This window comes from Rhea pennata, chromosome 1, assembly GCF_028389875.1.
Source record: "Rhea pennata isolate bPtePen1 chromosome 1, bPtePen1.pri, whole genome shotgun sequence".
Classification (NCBI taxonomy): Eukaryota; Metazoa; Chordata; class Aves; order Rheiformes; family Rheidae; genus Rhea; species Rhea pennata.
Window position 1 is genome coordinate 57,143,342 of NC_084663.1, and position 6,965 is coordinate 57,150,306.

Below are 6,965 nucleotides of genomic sequence, written 5' to 3' on the forward strand. Positions count from 1 at the left end.
TCTTAACTCCCTGATGCTTCCTTCTCCCCTCAGTTTTTCCTGCCTCACTTTTGGTATCCCTGACTATCCTATTTTGGGATCTTGCTAATTCATTTCAATTATGATCTCCACTACTTACATTCTCCTAGTTCTGGTAGCCTTATTTTTAACACTGATTGGCCTTGATAAAATTTGAATGCTTTCAGTTAATTCAGCTAGGGGGCTCTGAATGGGAAGCACACTATTACAAAACTGCATAATTCTATTTCATGTAATAAGGAAACATATGCAAGAGATTTTTTCATGCGGGAACTTGGACAGGATCATAAGTTCAGCTCAGCTGGTTAGAGTGTGGTGCTAATAATGCCAGGGTTGTGGGTTTGATCTCCATATGGGCCACTCGTTTGAGGGTTGGACTAGATGATCTCCAGAGGTCCCTTCCAACCTTACTAATTCTATGATTCTATGATATGACTAAATTAAGCATTTCCCATTCTTTCAAAAATACAGGATAAATATGTCTCCTTGGTTTGTCCCCTAATACATCGTAGGTCCTTGGTCCCCCACTCATTCATATGGCATGCAAACAAGTTTGCTTCTAGGCTCCCTTCTGGAGTAAAGCAGACAGTTTCTCTCCAGAGGAGATTTGGACCCAGATTACAGCCTCAGTTTGCTTGAGCACCCCAGACAGACAGTATGGACATGTATTGAACCTATGGTGGGTACCAACAGTATCCCAGCAGGCAAAGAACATGGAAATGCCCTTAAGTACATGATGCATCTTCTGTGGTCATGGCATGAAAATACCCTTGGGGAGGGCTAAAACATGATCCTTTCATTATTTCAAGAGAAAAAAAAATGAGGGAAAAAAAGAGCAAGGAAAGAAAGAGAGAGGTAAAGAGAGAGACAGAAAGAGGGAGAGAATGCCTCCTATGCTTCCAGAGCTGCTGGAACAGGGAGAGGAAGAGGCAGGCGATCTCTGGAGATCAGGGCTTCTGGCACAGGCCTGGGGTTAGATTCAGTAACTGCTACTGCTGCTGCACCTTCTTTCCAGCTGTGGTAACCTCACATACTGTCTCTCCCTGTGGCCCTAGGCTGGGGCTGTGCAAGCTGGAAGTGGGAGTGTGTGTAGGGGCATCCAGGCTGGACCAGCAGTTTGCATTTCATCATGCATGGTCAGATGCAGGCCACTACTTCTGGCTGCTGCCTATCCTGCCTCTGCCATGAATCATCTCTGCTTCCAGAGCAGTTCTTTGACTTTACACAGGAATTTAAATTGGAACTGGAAAGTTCTGTTTTTCTGGGAGTCATAAAGGAAAATACTGAGCCAACAGGGTAGGTGCACTTTTCTACTCATTGTTACAGGCCTCAGATGATTAGGTATATAAAAAAGAAATATAAATATTTCCACTAATTTCTAAGAGGATAAATACTAGGAGAGAAAGAAAGTGACAAAGCCAATGCCAAAATCTCTCTGGGCTGAACATATCAACTGTACTCTGACAACTATTCTCACAGAAACAAAGCACAGGTTTGTACAAATTCAGTAGCTCCTTTGGGAGGTCAAGGCTGCCATGTAAGGTAAAACAGCATGAGAGCAAACATAGTAACACAATTTTGTATATAACAATTATAATAAAATAATCCTTGTCCACTGTGAGGAGCAACATGAAATCTGCTAGAACAAGAGCTCAGGATGAGAACATGCAGCCAGGGAGTAAAGCTTCTAGAGCAGAGTAGCAGGAATAGCCTATTACCATGTGCTTGTACTAACTCAAGGAATTGGAGTCTGTTTTTTCTTTAAGGGTAGAAAGACAGGGATTATAAAAAGCCACATGAAAAAAAAATGTTATAAAGATTATGGATGGTCACTTAGACTCTGATAGATCTGAACTAAGAGCCAGAGATAGCTTTTGTTGGGCTCAGATATGCAGCAAGCTTGAAGTTTTGTATATTTGCAAAAAAAAAGTAGTAGTCAGTCAAAAATGCCCATTTTGGTGATTCAGGAAATATTAGTCTTGTAAAACAGAGTAGCGTTAGTAATCCTTACTACTGTAAATAGCTTTTCTTACTTCTCTACTGCAGCTTTCCTAGAAGATACTATAGCTTACTATGCTAGACATATATTAGATCTGTTTTTACTAAAGAGAAAATATCTAACATCTGATAACATCTGAGGACTCCTGGTCTTCAGGAGACAAGTCAAGCAGTTTACACGCAAATTAGAGTTTACATGTATAATCTCTAGTCCCAGTTACTTCCCCCACTACAACACACAGGTGGAAAATGCTGTTGAACTAACTGAGCACTTAGTGAGAAAGGATGCACAGTCAGATACTGATCTGTATTTATCAGCATTAAAAAAACAGAATGGTATCAGCAAGGTGGAGGCTGTCACTTGCTGAGAACAAACTGTAAGAATGGAAACTGATATCAGAGTCACTGGGGACTTGCAGAAATACAGAGAAAAAAATAAAGCCAAACCAAAAAGAAGTTCAGTATGTTTTAGGATTCTAGGAACAACTTCTCAAGTGAGGAAAGTGCAAGGAATCAGCCATTGCAGAGACCTTGATGCCCAAAGGGCTGTGCCATGACCTTCTGCTTACCCAGGCATTTCATGGAGAAGAGCTGGAGGAGGCGAACCCTTATCAGTGCTCCAGACAGGAAGATGACCATGGGCCAACTCTTTTGTCCAAAAAGGGCAAGATTGAGAGCAGCCATGTGCTGAAGACAGATGAGCCTCCATGACACAATGGATCAGGGATGACCTGTCTCCTGACTGCAGTAGAGCTGGTCTTCAGAAAAGCTCGTGGGCAAGGTAGATCCAAGATTACTTAAATATCATTTGCAAGCTGAATTAAATTTTGCTAGGAAGGTGAAATTTTGTATAATGTAAACATAGATAATTTGTTGTTACTATGTTTCAAGGGGGCTGGAGGGGGATGCAGGAAGACTGGAAACTCCATTTTTCTGGGCTTTGATTGAGAGTTAAAATTTAGATTAGAGAAACTCTTAATACAGCCATGTTAGAAACAAGACTCTGAATGAAGCAGCTCCACAACTTTTCTAACAGGGGCTGCAGGACATCATGGCCTGAGCTGCATCACACCCATTTTAGTTATGATTTCTGTTCTGAATTGAAGGCCAGGCTTTTCAAATGAGCAGGGCAGTCAGTGAAAAACCACAGCAGTGAGGGGAAAGAGTGGCAGCAAAAGGGAGGGGTGGGAAATTTGCAGAAGAGAAGGAGCAAAGCAAGAACTAAAAGCAGGAGGCAGATGGTAGGAAGCTGAGCAAATAGGGAAGTGAGAAGTCACAAAAGGGGAATAAAGCCAGAGGGGACAGTTTGCAGCCCAGTCTGGCTTAAATGCAATACTCCCTTCCCTGCTGGAGGGCAAGCACACACAGGAAAGGTCTCAGGGCCACATAGAATTGTTTGAGCAATAACTCACATAAAGTAGCTTCTATCAGGGCCCAGGGTAATAAGACTACCTGCTGTGACCATGCCCTGTGCAAAGAAATGAGCCTCATATATCCCCCAAGAAAGGATTCTCCTGACCCTTCGTCTGGGCTAGAGCACAAGCCTACTGCTCTGCTCCTGCCCTCTGGTGGTGGGCTGTGAGATGCAAACTCACAGACCCACCCCTAGCCTTTTCCTCTCTGTGAGGGAGCAAAACATCATAGAAAAAGGGGGAGCAATGGGGTGACTCAAATTCTTCTCTGCTCTGGATCTTCATGCTGCATCTGGCACGCACCTCCTCCTTTGCCTACATTTCCACATGGGGGCTGTGAAAACCTATGACTCGTGGGTCACAGTGCCTCAGAGGTGACATAGCCAGGGGCCTTGGAAATTTCTCAGAACAGGGCTGTTTCACTGAGCAATTCTTTCAGCTATTAACATCTTCCTCAGACTCAGCAAAGGGAACAAAAAACCCCAGATGGATGCCTGCCTTTTCTCAGTTCTGCGGCATGTGCAGAAAGGAACCCATGTCAACAGCACCTCTTGGTGGTGTGAGAGCAGATCAAAGCAGCAGCAGATCTGTATGCCCTTGTTAAGGATTACCAGCCTGCAGTTCCCTTCTTCAGGAAGCGCAACTGACTGGTGTAAAGGTAGCAGGTACCACTTGTTTTCAGAGCCTCTCCTTGATTTTGAATTTTTTGAGTTGGCAGCTTTATTGTTACAGTGTGTGCTATTTGAATGTAGTTTTCCATTTTTTAGTAATTTAAATATGATGGTAAGAAAACCCTTACACAAAAAGCTTCATATAAAACCCTATTGTCCCTCTGCAGAGACACTGGTAGAGGAGAGATGTTTATAAATTCACAGCACAGACCTCCGACTTGTAAGAGAACTGACTGTCAGTTGCCGTAGGAGGTGTTTATCTTCCAAAGGTAATTTGTCCAGGAGGGGGATGGAGGCACCACTTCTACCCAGGATTTTCACAGCTCATTGTTGCCATAGATTACTGTTGACTCTTAGAAATGAGCCTCACCTGGACACGTCTCAACAGCAGTCACTCCTCCATGACCATTTTAACACCATTCTCACCTTCCCTGCTCATTCCCACACCCGCTGATCCCATAGACTCACATGCCAGACTACAAGGACAGAAACACACACTTGCAGTCAGCAGGTCAGTGGTCCTTGTTCTTTCCTGACACCAAGTCCTACCATGCCACTGGCCAGTTTTCTGTCCAGTATCCCTTAGCCTAAATCTCATTCCTTTTCTTCTGCGTCCATGACCCTTACTGCGCCCCAAATAACACTCACTGCATTCTCCATCTCTCTCTCTAGCACTTTTCTCTTCAGTTACTTCCTTTCCACTTGAGGTGTCTACTCTTTTTTCTGCTCACTTTGCTTCTCCCCAGGCACTTTCCTAGTGCCTAACAGAAACTTTTACAGAAAAAGATGTGGTGGAAATCGAAACATTCCTATATAGAAACTGATTCCTAATACAGTTTCAAAAATGTATAGGAAAGAATTCGTTTCCTGTTTGCCTGTCCCCAGCTACCTGACCAAGTCCCAGGGAGACAGTGCTCCCTCAGTCCCTAAGATTCCACCAGTCCCAGCTCCCAGGACCTTCAGGATCCCTGGGTCCTCAATAGTTACCCAGGTGTCTGTCACAGAGAGCTCCCAATATGTTCAGTTTCTTAGGGAATAAATTCCAATCGTATGTCCCAAAGCTTTCTAGCTGAGATGTGGAGATTTGGAGAGATGAACCACTGTCAAAGCTCAGAACTTACCATGAATAGCTGTGCCCCTGTGCCCATGGGTTGCATTTTACAGGTTTGTGGCTTTGCAGCACAGCTACAACCCTTTTCCCATGGCCTGCAGACACACCTTGACTCTTGCTGGGTTAGGGTCTGGGGGAAAGGTATAGCACACTGCCAGCAATAACAGCAGTGTTTGGTTTGAGCATTCCTGGTCTGATTCAGGATGGAAATGTTTTTCCATCCACCAGTAACATTCTCTAGAACCAAATACAGCTGCCTTCTGTTCTGACTAGGCCCCAATCTCCTGTCCCATTATAATTCTGCACCTGCCTGTCCTTTACAGCTCCTACTGCTACTTTTCTTATAACAACCACTCTCCCTCTCCCGCCTGTCCTCTCCTGACCTCTGTTCCCTGCATTACCACAGCTCCTTCCTCCTCATGTTTGCAGAGGAGTAAGAGGGTTTCTTTCTCCCTGCTTTGCTACCACCCACAGAGGGAACACCTAGTACAGCTGGTAGCTTTGCACTTCTGAAATAGCTGTAAGACTTGGAAAGGATCCAGTGTCAAATGTTTCTGGGTTATAGCCAGCACTGAGTGATGGATGAGAGAGCTCTCCTCCTGAGCCGGTCAGTCCACAACAACTTCCCACGGCTGTTGAAGCATAAAGGTCACCAACCTTTGCAGAAACACTTTCCCTCAAAGGTCCTTGCCTTTATGAATACCCTAGATAAAAACCCACTGTTCTTGGTCTCACTGGCCACCTAACAAAGCCTGGAATTCGATTAACCCTGTCTCGCTACATCTATTCTCCTCTGAAGTGCATCTCCTGCCTGTTCACCCATCAGTTCAGGTTGGAGCACAACAGAAATGCACACATATACCTTTTTCAAGGATTGGCATTTCAAGGTAGGAGAAGGAAGAGAGAGTAGACAGACCCTTATTTTCAGGAGGACTAATAAAGGGAAGGAAGGAGTAGAGCCTCCTGGGATCATTCTACTTGTCTCTTCTGCTTAAAGCAATTCCTCCATTTTCTTTGCTGCCTAGCTCTAAAACTATTTTTTTTTCTTCTCAGGACAAGATGAAAGAGGAGTAGCAGCAGCTATCTGGTTCGTAGAAACTGGTTTGTAGGGATTCCTTTCCATCACCAGTCTTGGCTCTTATAGCAGTGGCAGGGGATGAAAAAATTCATTGCCTTCTTTGATGTGTTTGCACCACTTCATGGTGAACATATAGGTACCTGTATTACTTCTTTTCACTAGAAATCTGAGCAAATGGAGAAGTGAAATATGGCCTTATTACCATAGGAGGGGAGAGACAGAGCATCCATGGGGTGGCTGCTGCTTCTCAGAGTTTGCTTAAGTCCCTTGTTCAGCCTTCACAGCAAACATTGCTCCCTGTGACATTTCACCATCGCCCCTCAGAGGCACCAGGAAGGCCTGAAAAATCTTTGTTGCACCAAGTTGCATCTCTTGCTCCCATCTCAGATTTGCTTGCCTCTTTACACTTGCTCCGAAGTTTGGATGACAAAGGATGGCAGGGTATATCTGCTCCTCCAGTTTCTAATTCCTCTCCAACCATGTAAAAGCAGTTTGGTTCTCCCAGCTGTTCACTGGGATGGGCAGGGGGGGAGGGGAGGGGGTGACAGGGTGACATGCAGGGAGAAAAAATTACAGCAATAATCTTCTAAACCACAAAGCCATGAAGGCCCCGCCTTCAACTAACGGCCTTGGTGCAGAGCTGCAGTGGGAGGGGAGGAGGGACCAGAGGGTGATTG